Here is a 21,168-nt window from a genome sequence, read left to right as displayed (position 1 = left end):
TATTATTATTGTTCTTTCTGACTTCGGTCTCTGGACTCTCCCCCCCTACCACCCTCACTCTGCTATTTGCAAACCACATTCCCTGTACTCTAATCTCAGTTTCCTGCCTACATCATGTGAGCATTAAGGAGCTGACTTTTACAGTCACTGTCCTTAACCTTCAAATCCTTTACCCTCTCATTTCTTACCTTCAAAATCCTAAGTGGTCTCCATTATGCCACTATCACAGCCATCCTCCTTTATTCCTATTTCCCCATAGTACCCAACCACTAGAAAAAAGTCTCTAACTGTGTTGATGAGGTCAACTACCACTACAGGAATTTGCTTCTTCAATTATTTCTTCTCTTGGCACAAGTGTGAGTTGAATATGAAGGGATGATATCTAAAAAAATAAAATTAAGGGATGATAAAGAGGAATACTTTGGGAGAAATAGAAAGGGAGATGCAGAATGGAATAAAATCTCACATAAAAGCAGCAAGAAAAAGCTTTTATAGTGGAGAAGATGAGGGAGGTTAAGAAGGAATAAATGAATGTTTCAATAGCTCAAAAAGGGAATAACAAAGACACTTAAATGGACACAGAGGAAAGTAAGAGGGGAAGAAAATAAGAAAAGGAAAGGAGGTGAGAAGAGGACAGTGGTAATAGAAGGGAGGACAGATTATAGTAAGAGACAGAAGAAAAGCAATTTTTTTTAAGGAGAGACAAGGTAAAAAGAGAGAGAATAGAATAATTGGGGGGAAACAGAATAGAGGGAAATACATTTAGCAATATTAACTGTGAAAAAATTTTGAAGCACATCTCTCAAAGTCTCATTTCTCAAATACACAGAGAAATGAGTCAAATTTACAAAAATAGAAGTCATTTCCCAATTAATAAATGAAGAGATACAAACCAGATGAAGTCATCAAAGTTCTCTATCACCAAATGACCTAATTGCTACTGATTGGAGGAATGCAAATTAAAACAATTCTGTGGTATTAACTCATACATATTAGATTGGCTAACATGACAAATGACAGAATAACAAGGAGAATGACAAATGTTGGAGGGCATATGGGAAAAAAAGGCATTAATGCACTGTTGGAAGAGTTGTGAACTCATTCAGCCATCCTTTAGAAGAAATTTGGAATTATGCTCAAAAGGCTATAAAACAGTGTATTCCTCTGACCTAGCATTGCCACTACTGGGTCTCTATCCAAAAAAGAAATAAAAAACAAAAGGGAAAATGGTCTATATGTATGGAAATATTTATAACAGTTCTTTTCTGATGGTAGGGAGCTGAAATTAGGATGATATGTATCAATTGAGGAATGACTAAACAAATTATGGTACGTGACCTGTGATCGAATATTAATTTGCGGCCAAGATGGCGGAGAGGAGGCACACAGCTGCATAACCTCTGCGCATTTCTCTCACTATCCATTTCATTACAAGCCTCTGAATTAATGCTTGACTGAAAAAAAACCTACAAATAGTTACCAAGAGAAGCCATCCTTGAGACTCGCCAGGAAAGGTCTGTTTTTGCTTGAGGGCGGGGACGGTTTTAGATCGAATGCAGGCTGAGGGCAGCGGCAGTGAGAGCAAGGAAGGCAGCTCAGAACTGAGCAGACTGGAGAGGGGGTGGGGTGTGATCACAGCAGTCTCTGCGGGGGGAGCTTTGCTACAGGATTGGATACTTTGCTCCGGGACCAAGTCAGTAGCCCAGCAGAGAAGCCAAAAACACCGGGGTGGGGGATGGGGGGAGGGGGTGAAGAATACAACCCCAATCAGCTGGAGTCTCTCGGGACCTGGCCACCCCTCCCCCACAGTGTCTCACCACACCCTCGGATCTCAGAGCACAGGCTCAGCACACAGCCATCATTGTCCTGTTAGGGCCTCACTGCTGCCCCCGCAGTCTGTAGAGGAAGCTCGGTAACACCCCCCCCCCAAAGAAAGCAGCCTCCATTCAAGGGTTTTTTCTTTTTTTCTTTGCTAGTTTGTCTTTGATTCTTAGACAAAATGAGCAAAAAATTGAAGAGGACTTTAACCCTTGACAGCTTCTATACAAATAAAGAGGAGACTCCAAATCCTGAGGAGACTAAAAACAGACTGTCCCCCGGTGAATCCCCAAAGGAGGAGATCTTCTGTTCCTCAGCACAGATGAATCTCATGGAGGAAATTAAAAAGGCTCTCACAAGGGAGCTAGAAGAAAAATGGGAAAAGCAGAGGGAGGCTTGGCAAAAGAGTCTGGAGAAGTCATCCCAGTCATTTAAAGACAGAGTGGATAAAGAAATAAAATCCTTGAAAAATAGGATTAGTGAACTGGGAACAGAAAATAGCTCTCTAAAAAACAAAATTGGCAAAATGGAAAAAAATTCCATACAACAAAAGAACTCAATGGGACAATTAGAAAAAGATTTTAAAAGAGTGAGTGAAGAAAACACTTCATTGAAAATCAGGGTCGAACAATGGAATTGAATGACTCGAGGAGACAAGAAGAATCAGTCAAGCAAATCCAAAAAAATCAAAAAATGGAAAAGAATGTGAAATACCTTCTTGGGAACACAACAGACCTGGAAAACAGATCCAGGAGAGACAATCTGAGAATTATTGGACTCCCAGAAAAGCATGATGAAAAAAAGAGCCTGGACACTATTTTCCAGGAAATTATCAAAGAGAACTGCCCAGAAGTCATAGAAACAGAGGGTAAAACAAACATTGAAAGAATTCATTGAACACCTACTGAAAGGGATCATAAAATCAAAACACCAAGAAATATAGTGGCCAAATGCCAGAACCCTCAGACGAAGGAAAAAATACTGCAAGCGGCTAGAAAAACCCAATTCAAGTATCAAGGAGCCACAATAAGGATCACCCAGGATCTAGCAGCATCCACATTAAAGGATCGAAGGGCCTGGAATATGATATTCTGAAAGGCTAAGGAACTTGGTATGCAACCAAAAATAACTTACCCAGCTAGAATGAGCATCTTTTTCTAGGGAAGAAGATGGACATTCAACGAAGTAAGCGAATTTCATCTATTTTTGATGAAAAAGCCAGAACTTAACAAAAAGTTTGATCTACAGAACTCAAGAGAAATCTAAAAAGGTAAAGATTAATCTTGGGAACTATATTTCAGCTATAAAGATGTATAAAGAATACATGTATACGTTGTTCTAGAAACTAGATGTGGAAAGGACATTGTACCAGAAAAAGGGTAAAGTGGGGGTAGTACATCTCATGAAGAGGCAAAGGAAACCTATTATATCTGAGAGAAAGAATGGAGGGGGATGAATATAGTGGGTATTTTACTGCTTTCAGAATTGGCTTTAAGAGAAAAATTTTAGACATATTCAATCTATGGTGAAACTTCTCCCACCTCATTGAAAAGTGAGAAGGGAAAAGTGAAAAGGGAAGGAATAAGCTAAGTGGAAGGAAATACGGAAACTGGGAGGGAAAGGGGTAAGATAGGGGGAGAAACTCTAAGGGGGGGGAGGGATACTAAAAAGGGAGGGCTGTGAGAAGCAAGTGGTGCTCACAAGCTTAATACTGGAAAGGGAGGGAAGGGGGAAAGAAGGGAGAAAAGCATAAACCGGGGTTAAGAAGATGGCAAGTAATACAGAATTGGTCATTCTAACCATAAATGTGAATGGGGTAAACTCCCCCATAAAGAGGAAGTGGTTAGCAGAATGGATTAAAAGCCAGAATCCTACAATATGTTGTTTACAGGAAACACACCTGAAGCGGGGAGATACATGCAGGTTAAAGGTAAAAGGTTGGAGCAAAATCTACTATGCTTCAGGTGAAGTCAAAAAAGCAGGGGTAACCATCCTGATCTCAGATCAAGCTAAAGCAAAAATTGATCTAATTAAAAGAGATAAGGAAGGGCACTATATCTTGCTAAAGGGTAGAATGGATAATGAAGCAGTATCTATATTAAACATATATGCACCAAGTGGTGTAGCATCTAAATTCTTAAAAGAGAAATTAAGAGAGCTGCAAGAAGAAATAGACAGCAAAACTATAATAGTGGGAGATCTCAACCTTGCACTCTCAGAATTAGATAAATCAAACCACAAAATAAATAAGAAAGAAGTCAAAGAGGTAAATAGAATACTAGAAGAATTAGATATGATAGATCTCTGGAGAAAATGTAATGGGGACAGAAAGGAGTACACCTTCTTTTCAGCAGTTCATGGAACTTATACAAAAAGTGACCATATATTAGGACATTAAAACCTCAAACTCAAATGCAGTAAGGCAAAAATAGTAAATGCAGCCATTTCAGACCACGATGCAATGAAAATTACATTCAACAAAAAGCCAGGGGAAAGCAGACCAAAAAATAATTGGAAACTAAATAATCTCATACTAAAGAATGATTGGGTGAAACAGCAAATCATAGACATTAATAACTTCACCCAAGAAAACGATAATAATGAGACATCATACCAAAATGTATGGGATGCAGCCAAAGCGGTAATAAGGGGAAATTTCATATCTGTAGAGGCCTATTTGTATAAAATAGAGAAAGAGAAGGTCAATGAACTGGGCTTGCAACTAAAAATGCTAGAAAAGGAACAAATTAAAAACCCCCAGTCAAACACTAAACTTGAAATTCTAAAACTAAAAGGAGAGATCAATAAAATTGAAAGTAAAAAAAATATTGAATTAATTAATAAAACTTAAGATTTGGTTCTATGAAAAAACCAACAAAATAGACAAACCCTTAGTAAATCTGATTAAAAAAAGGAAAGAGGAAAATCAAATTGTTAGTCTTAAAAATGAAAAGGGAGAACTCGCCACTAACAAAGAGGAAATTAGAGCAATAATTAGGAGTTACTTTGCCCAACTTTATGCCAATAAATTTGACAACTTAAATGAAATAGAAGAATACCTCCAAAAATATAGCTTGCCCAAACTAACAGAGGAAGAAGTAAATATCCTAAACAGTCCCATCTCAGAAAAAGAAATAGAACAAACTATCAATCAACTCCCTAAGAAAAAATCCCCAGGACCAGATGGATTTACATGTTAATTCTATCAAACATTTAAAGAACAATTAACTCCAATGCTAAATAAACTATTTGAAAAAATAGGGATTGAAGGAGTCCTAGCAAACTCCTTTTATGACACAGACATGGTACTGATGCCTAAACCAGGTAGGCTGAAAACAGAGAAAGAAAATTATAGACCAATCTCCCTAATGAATATTGATGCTAAAATCTTAAATAAAATATTAGCAAAAAGATTACAAAAAATCATCCCCAGGATAATACACTATGACCAAGTAGGATTTATACCAGGAATGCAGGGCTGCTTCAATATTAGGAAAACTATTGACTATGTCAATAACCAAACAAACAAAAACCATATGATCATCTCAATAGATGCAGAAAAAGCATTTGATAAAATCCAACATCCATTCCTAATAAAAACACTTGAGAGCATAGGAATAAAAGGACTTTTCCTTAAAATAGTCAGGAGTATATATTTAAAACCTTCAGTAAGCATCATATGCAATGGGGAAAAACTGAAACCTTTCCCAGTAAGATCTGGAGTGAAGCAAGGTTGCCCACTATCACCATTATTATTCAATATTGTATTAGAAACACTAGCCTCTGCAATAAGAGTCGAGAAAGATATTAAAGGAATTAGAGTAGGTAATGAGGAAACCAAACTATCACTCTTTGCAGATGATATGATGGTATACCTAGAGAACACCAGAGATTCTACTAAAAAGCTATTAGAAATAATTCATAATTTTAGCAAAGTAGCAGGATACAAAATAAATCCCCATAAATCCTCAGCATTTTTATACACCACCAACAAAATCCAAGAGCTAGAGATACAAAGAAAAATTCCATTCAAAATGAAGAATAAAATGTCAAGAATATCCAAGGAACCATCAGATGTCAAAATGTACTACAAAGCAACAATTTATGAACTATCTAATGCTACACTAGAAAATTGATAAATGGAAAATAATTGAGGACAAAATGTGTCAGAATGTTAATGTGCAATAAATTTGAGATTTGCAAATCTCTATCTAATCTTTTAAAATTATTGGGAGAATTGGAGAAAACATCTCATATTGTATACTATGATAAATTCTTAAGGACTGAAAATCCAAATATTTATAAAATGCATTATGAAAAAAATGCAACATTAAATTCTCAAACACTCATGATTTGGAAAGTTTATGATTATATTATGTAAAAATTAAAATCTTTTGCATAAAAAATCTGCATTATAATTATCATATGTAATTATGTGTAATTAGTATATATTAATGTATTATTTGCAACATAATATTATATAAGATGGAATCATGTATTTGAAAAATCATCTTTATAAAAACTATTTCTGATGAAATCCATATCAAAAATATTTAAGGTTTGGATATGAATTTATAGAAATGAAATCTATTTCTCTGGGCGATAAATTCTCTATACCATTAATTTTTTACTCTTTGATAAAGATGCACTGGCTCCAGCAGACAGGTTTTATAACCCACCAGAAGAGCAGTGTCCAGTGCGAGCAGCTCCACTCTCTTTAGATAATCGCCAGGTGATGTGGAGAGACCCAGAAAGTGGTGAATGGAAGGGACCAGATAGGCTAACTGCTTGGGGGAGAGGATTTGCTTGCATCTCTACAGATGGAGAAGGAATCAGATGGGTGCCTACGAGCCGCATTCGCCTTGTCCATCGCAGAAAGATGGAGCAGACCTTTGAAACAAAGGAGAAGACCCAAGAAATATCGGGTGGTTCTGTTGCTGATTGTGCTCACAAGAATTATTAGATTCCTGGCACATGAACTAATGGACAATGGAATCCTATTGGACTGTTTCTAGGACTTATGGACATGTGTAAATTTTCAGATTGATTCTTGTTATTTGTTACATTACTACTAGCCTGTGTTATATTGCTATGTGCTCATGTAAATTATGTATAATGCCTCCCATATTGATGGATTTATGTATACCATGTATATCTGTTACAAAGTTCTGGCCCATATTGATGGATTTATGTGTACCCCCTCAGAAACCCCCTATGTTTTAAAACAAAAGAAAGGGGGAGATGTTGGAATCCTTACTAACTGCTAAGTAATTAGAGTTGATCTAATCTTACAAGAAGTTGTTTTGGCCAGAACCTGAAACAAGGTACTAAGTAGAACTAATCAAGACAAGGCTTGTGTTCCCACCTTTACTCATTGGAGTCCACAAGTATGCTAGCTTCACAAAGTACACTTTCTAACTTCAAGAGAGGCCACACCTTAAAGCTCTTTGGGCCAGAGAGCACTATGGGAGAAAACCCATAATCCCATTCTTTCAGAAGGTTCACATATAAGGCGAGACAGCCATTCCAGAATACATTTTTTTCCTCTTGGCTGGCTGATCGTGCTGGACTCGAAAGGAACGACTCTATTGCAGAGAACACTTTGACGGATTTCAGTGGAGCTACGCCAGAAGCCCTCTCTCCGCGGCAAGTTGGTGGCTGGGCTCCCCAGAAGGAGATAAGAGAGACCTTCCATCTCTGTCTTGGTTGGAGGCAGAAGAAAGCAGAGTCAGAGGCTGAAGGACAGAACCTTTGGATTTGGAGACATCCGAAGGGCTCCAAGCCTCTAAACTGGCTGTGCTTTGAGAAGAACAAACTCCAACATTTGAACTCTAACAGTTGATAGCATAAAATATTTGGGAATCTATCTACCAAAGGAAAGTCAGGAATTATATGAGCAAAATTACAAAAAAGTTTCCACACAAATAAAGTCAGACTTAAATAATTGGAAAAATATTAAGTGCTCTTGGATAGGCCGAGCAAATATAATAAAGATGACAATACTCCCTAAACTAATCTATTTATTTAGTGCTATACCAATCAGACTTCCAAGAAAATATTTTAATGATCTAGAAAAAATAACAACAAAATTCATATGGAACAATAAGAAGTCAAGAATCTCAAGGGAATTAATGAAAAAAATCAAATGAAGGTGGTCTAGCTGTACCTGATCTAAAATTACATTATAAAACAGCAGTCACCAAAACCATTTGGTATTGGCTAAGAAATAGATTAGTTGGTCAGTGGAAAAGGTTAGGTTCACAAGACAGAATAGTCAACTATAGCAATCTAGTGTTTGACAAACCCAAAGATCCTAACTTTTGGGATAAGAATTCATTATTTGATAAAAACTGCTGGGATAACTGGAAATTAGTATGGCAGAAATTAGGCATGGACCCACACTTAACACCATATATCAAGATAAGATCAAAATGGGTCCATGACCTAGGCATAAAGAACGAGATTATAAATAAATTAGAGGAACATAGGATAGTTTATCTCTCAGACTTGTGGAGGAGAAAGAAATTTGTGACCAAAGATGAACTAGAGACCATTACTGATCACAAAATAGAAAATTTTGATTATATCAAATTAAAAAGCCTTTGTACAAACAGAACTAATGCAAACAAGATTAGAAGGGAAGCAACAAACTGGGAAAACATCTTTACAGTTAAAGATTCTGATAAAGGCCTCATTTCCAAAATATATAGAGAACTGACCCTAATTTATAAGAAATCAAGCCATTCTCCAATTGATAAATGGTCAAAGGATATGAACAGACAATTTTCAGATGATGAAATTGAAACTATTACCACTCATATGAAAGTGTTCCAAATCACTATTGATCAGAGAAATGCAAATTAAGACAACTCTGAGATACCACTACACACCTGTCAGATTGGCTAAGATGACAGGAAAAAATAATGATCAGTGTTGGAAGGGATGCAGGAAAACTGGGACACTGATGCATTGTTGGTGGAGTTGTGAACGAATCCAACCATTCTGGAGAGCAATCTGGAATTATGCCTAAAATGTTATCAAATTGTGCATATCCTTTGATCCAGCAGTGTTTCTATTGGGCTTGTATCCCAAAGAAACACTAAAGAAGGGAAAGGGACCTGTATGTGCCAAAATGTTTGTGGCATCCCTGTTTGTAGTGGTTAGAAACTGGAAAATGAATGGATGCCCATCAATTGGAGAATGGCTGGGTAAATTGTGGTATATGAATGTTATGGAATATTATTGTTCTGTAAGGAATGACCAGCAGGATGAATACAGAGAGGCTTGGAGAGACTTACATGAACTCATGCTAAGTGAAATGAGCAGAACCAGGAGATCATTATACACTTCGACAACGATATTGTATGAGGATGTATTCTGATGGAAGTGGATTTCTTTGACAAAGAGACCTGAGTTTCAATGGATAAATGATGGACAGAAGCAGCTACACCCAAAGAAAGAACACTAGGAAACAAATATGAACTATTTGCATTTTTGATTTTCTTCCCGTGTTATTTTTACCTTCTGAATCCAATTCTCCCTGTGCAATAAGAGAACTGTTCGGTTCTGCAAACATATATTATATCTAGGATATAATGCAACATATCTAACATATATAGGACTGCTTGCCATCTAGGGGAGGGGGAGGGAGGGGAAAAATCGAAACAGAAGCGAGTGCAAGGGATAATGTTGTAAAAAATTACCCTGGCATGGATTCTGTCAATATAAAGTTATTATTAAATAAAATAAAATTTAAAAAAAAAGAATATTAATATGCTATAAAAAAGATGAACAGGTTGCTCTCAGAAAAACTTGGACTTACATGAGCTGATGCAAAGTGATTTTTTTAAAGCACAGGTATGATCATTTCATCTTCTACTCAAAAAATTACATAGACTCCCTATTTTTCACAAAAATAAGCTCCTGTGTTTCGAACTTCTAGTTCTTCCTTCCTAATCTTGCCTATTCTTCTCTTTTGAATTGTTTTTACTTTTTTTTAAATTCCTTTTTTACTTCTTTACAATCTTTACTCCTTTCTACTTACTCTCCAATCTCGACAGGACTGACCTTCTTGCAAATTCTTTACATATAATACTATACCATACGCTATCTCTCATCTTTGCACTTTTGCACTGTTTGTGCCATAAGCCTAAAATGCTCTCACTCTTCTCTCTTTGTTTGCCCGGCTTCCTTCTCAATTCAGCTCAAATCTCAACTCTTGCAGGAAGTCTTTCCAACTCTCCCTACTAGTTAGTGCCTTTAGTTTTTTGATCTAATTGAGCACTCCTTCTCAGTCTCCTTTGCTAGATTATGATTCATGTCTCACCCATACCCCTCATATCTTAAAAGATAGGATGGCCGGTGATTATGAGCAATATTGTCTCATAAAAGAGAGAAACAACAGAGAGTAAAAGCACTCTAAAGAAAGCTTACCAAGATATTCAACTAAACAAATTCAAAAAGGATAAAAACAGAAACAGGAGCATAAACATAAGAAAAATGGAAAAAAATTATTTCAATGAACTGTTTTCTCCATCAAGGATGGTAGAATTACTATGCTTAGACTAATATCATGATCTCTCCAATGCCTATAAAGAACAGAGAAATGGCATTAAGTAGAACAAAGATGGTCAAAGAAAATGGATTGAATCAACTATTTACAGAAGGATTCAGACATACAAGAAGCAATACAATTATGAGGACATTGAGAGACCAACTTATACAATCTAAAAAAAGAAGATATCAAAGACAAGGGGGAAAAAATTTCTAATCTTATTGCTTCCAAAAATACGACAAGGAAAATATTAACAATTTCTAATATTTCTACCAGTCTACATATATAAACTCTTAAAAAAGGTTTGCTATTCACAATTAAGAACATTTTTGATGAAGAAACTAAAAGGAAATTAGTAGGATTTTACAAAGGATGATCAACAATGGACCACACCTTTACCTCTCATAAATGACTGAAAACAGAAAATATAATATCCCATTGTACTTGATGAAAAAAATTGAATTTGACGAAATGCTCATTTTATAACAAAGTGATTCCCAACCATATAATAAAATCATTCAAGATTCCTTGGGAGATGTAACAACAAAGATAACATTGTGTAATGATCCTCTGACAATAAATATCAGGCCAGGCATAAAACGTAAGATATACTTACCTAAATTATTTTCCACTTTGATGAAGGAGGTCCAGTGCAAAGTTAAGGTCAAAGAGGAATCCCTTGTGGATGTGAGAGCCTCCAGGTGTTCCTGTTTGAGGATAACATGAATGGATGAATGAATGAAGAAACAAATGAATGAAAGAATGAATGAATGAATAAAAAAGCATTTATTAAACACTTGCTTTATGCCAAGCATCATGTGTTACATAAAAAGAAAAGGCTAGGCAATCCCTCCTCCCAAGGAGTTCACTTAATTAGGTAGACAAGCTAGATTAAAAATTCAATTGGAAAGAAAAGTTCAAAAGTCTCAAGGGTATAGAAGAGAAGCAAGTAGCCAGGGCTCAGAAGACCTTAAGTTTCAACAGTACGTATATATATGATAGTGTCAGAAATCTGTACTGTCTCATAGCTAGACAGATGCCTAGTGATCATCCATCTCAAAGGAAGGAATATCAAGTTAGTGAACCCCAATCTCATCTAAGCTATTTATATAGCTTAGTACTGAAGTAGACTAGATGGGTCATAAATTCCCCCAGCTTAAAGAAGAGAAAAATAACAGGGGGAAAATGTACTCTGGGTGATAGTGCATCTTCCCAGCATTGTACTGATTATTCTATCAATCCCCAAGATACAGCACAACTTCCTGAAGAGATCAGTAATCATTCAAATGAATTTAATCTATGCATAAGCACAGAAAAAACCAAATGGATGAATAATTTCTATTGCCTAGATTTCAACATGCATTTTTTACAGAAACCTCATAAAGTTTTTGAAAAATAAAAAAAAATTTATATATATATATATGTATATGTATATAATAGAAAATACAATGGACAATGAGCTGGGCCCAGCGTACAAGAGGAGAAAAGTGGGCTGGATTTCTTTTGTAAAACTGAAAAGCACTTTTGCTCACCCCAGTTTCCCATAAAAAAGGCCTGTCTTTTTAATAAATGCATTTTACCAATTTTGCAGATATGCAAAGAAATGTGGAATGCTGCCACTTTTGAAGAACTAAATATAATCACACAAAAAGCAACATAAAGGACTGTGGTATGAATAGGCTGCAACTCCAAAGATCAGCAATAAATAATACCATGAAATAATTATATGACAGAAAGAAAAGATGGATTGGTCACTTGTTGAGATGGAGGGATGACAGGTCTATGATCAGAGTGCTCTACTCATATCCTAAAGGTATCAGTAGAAAGAGAAGGCATTAAGCATACTGGATATACCCCAACTCCCATTCTGGTAAACTTCTGATAGAACATAGACAAGCATTACACAAGATGGGCAGAAAGAGACTTATGGCAATCTGCAACCTAAGACAGAATACTCAAATCAATGAGTTTCTTTCTCCTTTAAAGAAATTGCTCATAGTAACTAGTATGTAGAAAAATGCTTCTTTGGATTTCATGACTGGCCCTAAAACTAAACTCAGAATAGAACCAATTTATAAAGGGATACTTAAGTAGCTCCACATCATTTCAGTCTGTTCTTATTCCCACCTACACACACACACACACACACACACACACACACACACACACACACACACATTTTAGGATTAGTGGAGCACTAATCCTGGTCATTTACTAGGAGGCACAGAAAATATGATATAGAATAAGATAGAGAAGGGGTTCCTCACTGTACGCAGTAACAACATTGTGTGATGATCAACTATAACAAGATTTAACTCTTCTCAGCAACATAGTAATCCAAGACAATTCCAATAGACTTGAGATAGAAAATGCCACTCACATATAGAAAGAGAACTATGGAAATTAAATGCAGATCAAAGCATACTGTATGCACTTTGGTTTTTTTCTTTCTTGTGATTTTTCCCTTCAGTTCTGATTTTTCTTTTACAACATGGCTAATATGGAAATGTTTAAAATGATTGTACATGTGTAACCTTTATCATACTGCTCTCTTTCTTGGGGAAAGGGGGGGAAAAGGGAGAGAGGGAGAAAAAAAAATCAGAACTCAAAATCTTACAAAAATGAATGTTGAAAACTATCTTTACAGGTAATTGGAAAAAATAAAATATTATTAAATGGGGAAAATAAAAAATAATAATAATAAGAGAGTAGGGGTTCCTTATTCTATGGCCTATGAACTTAGGGATTTTTTTTTAATGTTTTGATAACTATTTCAAAATAATTGGTTTCCTTTATAACCCTATTTTATTCTACACACTTAAAAACATTATTCTGAGAAGGGATACACAAGCTTCATTAGACTGTTAAAGGAGTCCATAATGGGAAAAAAAAAATCTTCCCTTATAGCTTACCAACAAGTTAACCTTTCCCAGCATAAACCCTACTCACTTCCAACTCAATCGCTACCTATCTGTCTCTAATCCCCAAATTCTAAGAAAAATGTTTCATGTTTTCTGGTACATCTTACATTATTTTGATCAGCTATTATTTTTAAGACCAGTAGATCCTATTTCCTTTTTGTACTCTGTTTGCAAGAAATTTTTAAATAAAGATTTCTTGAAACAGGATGTCTAGATTCCCAGACAGTCCAATATTTCTTAATTAATTTTTTTCCTTGATTTGTTTTACAAATCAGTTGGTTTTTGCACTCATATTTTTTTTTCTATTTTACTCAGCTTTTGTAAATATTTCTTGTTCTCTCTTGAAGTTAATTGACATATTTGGTCATTCTCATTTTCAGGGACTTTGCTGGCTGGACATGGTTTTGTATCTTTTGAGCGATGTCATTAACTCTCTAATTCTTTTTTCACATCTCTCTTTTCCAATTTTTTCCCTCAAGTGATTTCATTTCATTTATTACAATATTTTTTTTAAATCTTAAATAAAATATTAGCAAAAAGATTACAGAAAATAATCCCCAGGATAATACAACATGACCAAGTAGGATTTATACCAGGAATGCAGGGCTGGTTCAATATTAGGAAAACTATTAGCATAATTGACATTATCAATAACCAAATTAACAAAAACTATATAATCATCTCAATAGATGCAGAAAAAACATTTGATAAAATCCAACATCCATTCCTAGTAAAAGAAAAAAAAACACTTGATAATATAGGAATAAATGGACTTTTCCTTAGTCAGTAGCATCTATTTAAAACCATTATTAAGCAACATATGTAATGGGGATAAACTGGAACCATTTCCACTAAGATCAGGAGTGAAACAAGGTTGCCTTCAATATTATATTAGAAATGCTAGCTTCAGCAATAAGAGTTGAGAAAGAGATTGAAGGAATTAGAGTAGGTAATGAGGAAAACAAATTATCACTCTTTGCAGATATGATGGTATGCTTAGAGAACCCCAGAGATTCTACTAAAAAGTTCTTAGAAATAATCCACAACTTAGCAAAGTTGCAGGATACAAAATAAACCCATATAAATCATCAGCATTCATATATATCACTAACAAAATCCAACAGTTAGAGATACCAAGAGAAATTCCATTTAAAGTAACTGCCAATAATATAAAATATTTGGGAATCTATCTGCCGATGGAAAATGACGAACTATATGAGCAAAACAATAAAACACTTTCAACAAAAAGTCAGATCTAATCAATTGGAAAAATATTAAGTGCTCTTGGATTGGGCGAGCAAATATAATAAAGATGACAATACTACTTAAGCTAATCTATTCATTTAGTGCTATACCAATCAGACTCCCAAAAAATTATTTTAATGACCTAGAAAAAATACCAACAAAATTCATCTGGAAGAACAAAACGTCAAGAATATCAAGGGAACTAATAAAAAAAAAAATCAAAGGAAGGTGGCCTAGTTGTACCAGATCTAAAACTATATTATAAAGTAGCGATCATCAAAACCATCTGGTATTGGCTAAGAAATAGACTAGTTGATCAGTGGAACAAATTAGTTTCACAAGACAAAATAGTCAATAATGTTAATAATCTAGTATTTGACAAACCCAAAGACCCCAGTTTTTAGGACAAGAATTCACTATTTGACAAAAACTGCTGGGAAAATTGGAAATTAATATAGCAGAAACTAGGCATTAACACCGTATACCAAGATAAGATCAAAATGGGTTCATAATCTAGGCATAAAGAATAAGATTATAAATAAATTAGAAGAAGATAGGATAGTTTACTTCTCAGACCTGTAGAGGAGGAAGAAACTGGTGGCCAAATTAGAACTAGAGATCATTACTGATCACAAAATAGAAAATTTTGATTATATCATATCAAAAAAGTTTTGTACGAATAAAACTAATGCAGACAAGATTAGATGGGAAACAATAAACTGGGAAAACATTTTTATAGTCAAAAGTTCTGATAAAGGCCTCGTTTCCAAAATATATAGAGAATTGACTCTAATTTATAAGAAATCAAGCCATTCTCCAACTGATAAATGGTCAAAGGATATGAACAGAAAATTTTTAGATGAAGAAATTGAAATTATTTCTAGCCATATGAAAAGATGCTTCAAATCATTATTAATCAGATAAATGCAAATTAAGACAATTCTGAGATACTACACACCTCTCAGATTGGCTAGTATGACAGGAAAAGATAATGCTGAATGTTGGAGAGGATGTGGGAAAACATTCATTGCTGGTGGAATTGTGAATACATCCAGCCATTCTGGAGAGCAATTTGGAACTATGCTCAAAAAGTTATCAAACTATGAATACCCTTTGATCCAGCAATGTTACTACTGGGCTTATAACCCAAAGAGATCTTAAAGAACGGAAAGGGATCTGCATGTGCAAGAATGTTTGTGGCAGCCCTGTTTATAGTGGCCCGAAACTGGAAATTGAATGGATGCCCATTAATTGGAGAATGGCTGAATAAATTGTGGTATATGAATGTTATGGCATATTATTGTTCTGTAAGAAATGACCAGCAGGAAGATTTCAGAAAGGCCTGGAGACATTTACATGAACTGATGCTGAGTGAAATAAGCAGGACCAAGAGATCATTATATACTTCAACAACAATACTATATGATGATCAATTCTGATGGACGTGGCTCTCTTCAACAACGAGATGAACCAAATCAGTTCCATTTGTTCAATAATGAATACAACCAGCTACACCCAATGAAAAAACTCTGGGAAATGATTGTGAACCACTACATAGCATTTCTAATCCCTCTGTTTTTGTCCGCTTGCGGTTTTTATTTCCTTCTCAGGTTAATTTTACCTTATTTCAAAGTCCAATTTTTCTTGTACAACAAAATAACTGTATGTACATGTATACATATATTGTGTTTAACATATACTTTTTAATATATTTAACATGTATTGGTCTATCTGCCATCTGGGGAAAGAGGTGGGGAGAAGTAGAGGAAAGTTGGAACAGAAAGTTTTGCAAGGGAAAATGCTGAAAAATTACCCATGCCTGTATCTTGTAAATAAAAAGCTGTAATAAATTAAAAAAAAACTTTTTTTAAACTTTTATTTCATCTCCTCCAAGAATTCTAGTTGAGATTGTAGCTAAATTGTATTATAATCTGAGGCATTCTCTTCTGCATTTGTGTCTTGAGCATTCCAAACACCAAAATAGCTTATGATGGTAGAATTCTTTTTGTTCTTGTTGTTTGTCCATTATCCCAGCCTATTTTTTGACTTTAGACTTAACATGAAGGCTGGGCTCTACTACATTTCTGGAAAGAAAATCTGGGAAAATTGTACTGTTGCTTTATTAGAGTATTGAGTGTTGTGTTATTCCCAGATCTCAGAGACAAGCTGTGGATCTGTAAGCTTTCAGTGTCCCCAAAGTGATCTGATCCAGAGCAAAGTCTGCTTGCTACTTCTCTGGGCTAATGCAAGTTACCAATCTGGGGTTTGTCCAAAGCAAAATACTGCTGGACTTACCCTCAATCATCTAGCTAAGAAATTCTGCTGGCTCAACGTAAGAGAACAGCAAGATACCTTTTGGTCTGAGATTCCTGCCCTAGTTATATTTCTGTGAGCAGAACTAGACAATGGAACCAAGATCCTGCTCTGATCCTGATGGTTGAGCCAAACTGTTGTTTGCTTGCTTCTAAGCTTCCTAGTTTCTCTGTTAGAAGTCCATGGCCTCCCTACCCAAGAACATAATACATGTGTTCAAGTCTCCTCAGTCAACTTGGATCTGTAACCCAAAACTGGATGGTGGGTGACAAAGCTGCTAGTTAGCTTATTAACTCTATCACAGTGTCCCAGTATGGATTTGAAGGTGCCCCACTATGAGTCTGAGACTTTTCCTAATGATAGTATTCTGCAATCTAGCTTGTTCCTACCAGATCTTAGACCTCCCCCCCCACCCGGTGACAGCAGACCTCTCTGTCAATCTTCCTATGCCAACCTGGACTAGATAAAGGATTCACTGTGACTTTTGCTAAATTTCCCAATCAGGATTTTATCTGATACATTTTCTAAATCTGTTTAGAGGAATTTTGTTGAACTGGAATTCAGCTTTATTTCTTTCTATTACTCCCACTTTGGCTCCTCTCTGAAAAGATCCATTTGTCAGCAATAGGGTTTATCATTTTGTTGCCGTATCATCAGATCACATAACTTGGTCATTTTGTTGTATAGTAATAATGGATTTCCATTAATCCATCCACTTTAATATACCCAATAAACTGTGAACACTTGAGAACTTGGGAATAAAATCATGCTTACAAGATGGAAAGCTGAAGGGACAAAACTGGAACTTCTATTTATTACAACAAACATTTAAGAAAGCACCTACTATGATAGTACAGGAGATAGAGTGCTCAAAGACTCATTTTCCTGAGTTCAAATTTGACTAGCACAGTGGATAGAGTGCTCAAAGACTCATTTTCCTGAATTCAAATTTGACTTCAAACACTTACCAGTTGTTGGACCCTGGGCAAGTACTTTACCTTGTTTGCCTCAGTTCCTCATCTGTAAAATGAGCTAGAGAAGGAAATGGAAAACCATTCCAGTCAGACACAACTGGAAACAACTAAACAATAACACACAAAAGCATGGTGCTGAATATACAAAGGTAAAATAAGACATTCTGATATCAAGACACTGACAATTCAAAATGGAGGGGGGAAATATATACAAAACAACAAAAACAGAACAAACATTTGTTAAATGTATATAATGCTAAAAGCACTGAACTAAGAGAGGACATGCAAATCAGCACAGAAATGGACATATAGTAGGTGAAAAATAAATCTCTGGCTTCATTGATAAGAAACATTGCCTAAACTCCAAGAATTTAAATATCATTTAAAAAAGTCAGAACTGAAGTGAAAAATTTAAGGAGAGGGATTATTTTCAAATAAAAGAAGTCATTGTTAGTCATTGGAAATCAATAAGAGTACTGACATTTAATGAAAATGAACTACTCTTGAATTGTGGAGCATACTCAACCAAAGTATATCCTAATTCTAATTTTTAGATTACTGATAACTTAGTTTTTATTTCAAACAATTTCATGAAAGGGAACATACTCTCACAGGGCCAGGTGATTATGCTCTACTGGTTTATCAAGTGAGACCCACCAAAGAATCAAAAAGATTACACTTATCCTGTTATTTGTATGTTAGACACCCAAGTCTCTAGTAGCTAATATAGTTATCATTTAATTTGTCTCAGATATAATTGTATTGTGAGCCAAGGTTATCACCACACACACAAAGGCCATCAAACATATAGTAAAAAGGAGTTTTACAGTAGCACAAAAAGAATTTTCAGCAAGGAAACATCACTTGTTTAATTCTTTATCTCAAAACATAAATGGATTTTATCAAATGCTAGCATTTACATAATCATTTGCAAGCATTTATATAGTTCTTTATTATTTTACAATAGTATTCCATTTAATTCTCAAAATAATTTTGGAAACTAAGTTCTATTTTTATCCCCACTTAAAGAAAATGAGGTTAACAGAAATTAAGTTACTTGCACAGGGTCACACAGCTAGTATCTAAGGCAAGATTTGAACTCAGATCATCAAATCTCCACTGTTCCAGTGCTCTACCCACTATGCCACCTAACTGTCTTAAAGGTGTACTTATTCTCACAATAGGAGAACATCCAGCTAGATTCCTCTTGGCCTACACTCAAGAGACTGTATCAATGGCTGAAATCCTGGTATCCTGAATCAATCAGGTCTTGAAGACACTTACCCATCTTTTAGGGGAAAAAAAAAAAACAATCTAGCCTACAACCTCCCTCAAAACTTGTTCTTTCCCCAAATAGTGAAATAAGGAAGAACAGGAAAGCTGAGAAGCCCTGAATGAGTTCTAAAAGAAAGTAGCTCTATGGTGATATCTAAGCAGAAACTGACTATATGGGACAAAAGGAAGCTATACTAGGGGCATCTTATGTCTGGCATTGCCACACATTTTCAACTTAGTAGAATTATACTCACAAGACTCAAATTTCTCTTAGCCCAAGTAAAATGTTACCTTTTTGGCACTCATTTTAACATAAGCACTCAAAATTAGATTTGGTGTGAACACAGTTTAATATTCTGATTTAATATCATTAATAAATCCTATTTTCATTTTTTTCCAGTGGATCAGTGACATTACAATATAAGTACTCCCTCTAATTGAGATTAGATCCTTCTACAGCTTTTTATCCAGTTCATGTACCTGTTCATCCAATCATGTATTTCTTGACTGATATCATGTGGCTGCCTACTCATGTCCATTGCCCTTTGTTAACACAAAATTTTTATTCTCTCAGAAAAGTGTTATTCCACTAATTCATAGTAAGACTAGCAGAGAAGGATACTATTCTCAGTTAAATATCAATATAAGGAACATGATGTCCAATACATATATATGAACACAACCACACACGCAAAGAAAGACTTTATATGGATGTGTGTATCCTCAAAACATAATAAGTCACTCCTGAACTGTATGAAAAGTTTCTTTCTTAACTACAGCAAAATCATGACTGCCTACTAAGAATACAATAGACAATTCATAAAACATGTTATGGATCCTCCAACATGTTGTTGAAGAAAATCTTAAATAGGAGCTATTCTTTAGAGTAATATTAAAAGGAAAAATATTAAATATCTGATTTAAGAATTGATTTTTTAAAATTTATTAAGCACTATCACTCACTGTCCTAAATCCTGAGGCTTCAATCCCTAATGTCTTTAATAGTTTCCATTTTATCAAGAGAAACATGAAAAATATATATAATTTATGTATAAATATAACATATAAAATATAAACAAAATATAAAAAACAAATATAATGGAAGGCAAAGGAAAGTCAAAGCAGAAAACATTAGCAGCTGGGAGGGATGAGAAAAGTCTTCATATACAAAGTACCTCAAGCTCATCTTTAAAGGAAGCTTGGGATTCTAAGATGCAAAAGTGAGAATAGAAAGCATTCTAGGAGGAGGGTACAACTTGGGTATAATAGCAAAGAGCCAGAAGATTGAATGATGTGTGTGAAGAATGGAAAGTAGATCACTTTATGTGAAATACACACACACACACACACACACTTCATATGAAAGAGTGACATACAGCATGTCTGAAAAGATGCATGAAGTCAGAAGGAATTTAAACATCAAACAAAAGAATTTTTATTTTATCTTAGGAGAGTAAGGAGCCAATAAAGATTTTAAATTAGGAAGTAGCATGGACAGACTTGTAACTTAATGATACAAGAATATAATAGTACAGAGAAGGAGATGGATGCAAGAGACATTATGAGAGAGAATCAACAATACTTTGCAACCAACTGGATAATTATGGTAGGGGGCAATGAGAAGTCAATGATGCCTCCAACGATGTAAACCAAAGGGATAAAAAATTAGTAGTGCCCTGAATAAAAATAATTTTCAAAGAGGGGTGGGCTCTTTGATAGAAAAGATAATGAATTCCTCCCATAAAAGCAAAGCAAAATGACAGAAGAGAAAGACATAATGACAAAAAAATCACATTACTAACAATGACTACTGCCTTTAAATGTCATGCACAAATGATTCATCCTTCCAGATGGATTCTTATTTTTATTTCACTATTCTTATTTCATTTTCTTAAAGTAAACTAATTCCCTAGCTAGATATGCTACCTAAAACTATGACATACAATGCAAATAAACAGCTATTTGGAAATGAGAAAATTAAGTACCAATACAATTAACTGCACACATCAGAGCTAAATATTTAATTACTAGGCACTGGAATTATTAATAATAAAAAATATGTACTATT

The 21,168-nt window shown here is 35.0% G+C and overlaps 1 protein-coding gene across 1 annotated transcript in view; it reads right to left on the bottom strand.

The window, feature by feature from the left end:
- ARHGAP32 (Rho GTPase activating protein 32) overlaps positions 1 to 11,058 on the bottom strand; it is a 417,059-nt gene extending 406,001 nt beyond the window's left edge. Inside the window, exon 1 of the mRNA XM_051986687.1 lies at positions 10,989 to 11,058. The gene's annotated coding sequence lies outside the window, so the exon portion shown is untranslated. The remainder of the gene's footprint in view (positions 1 to 10,988) is intronic.
- Between the last annotated feature and the right edge of the window lie 10,110 nt (positions 11,059 to 21,168).

Source organism: Antechinus flavipes, chromosome 3 (genome assembly GCF_016432865.1).
Source record: "Antechinus flavipes isolate AdamAnt ecotype Samford, QLD, Australia chromosome 3, AdamAnt_v2, whole genome shotgun sequence".
NCBI lineage: Eukaryota > Metazoa > Chordata > Mammalia > Dasyuromorphia > Dasyuridae > Antechinus > Antechinus flavipes.
The sequence above is the reverse complement of the archived record's forward strand: the minus strand, read 5'-3'. Positions and strand labels throughout refer to the sequence as shown.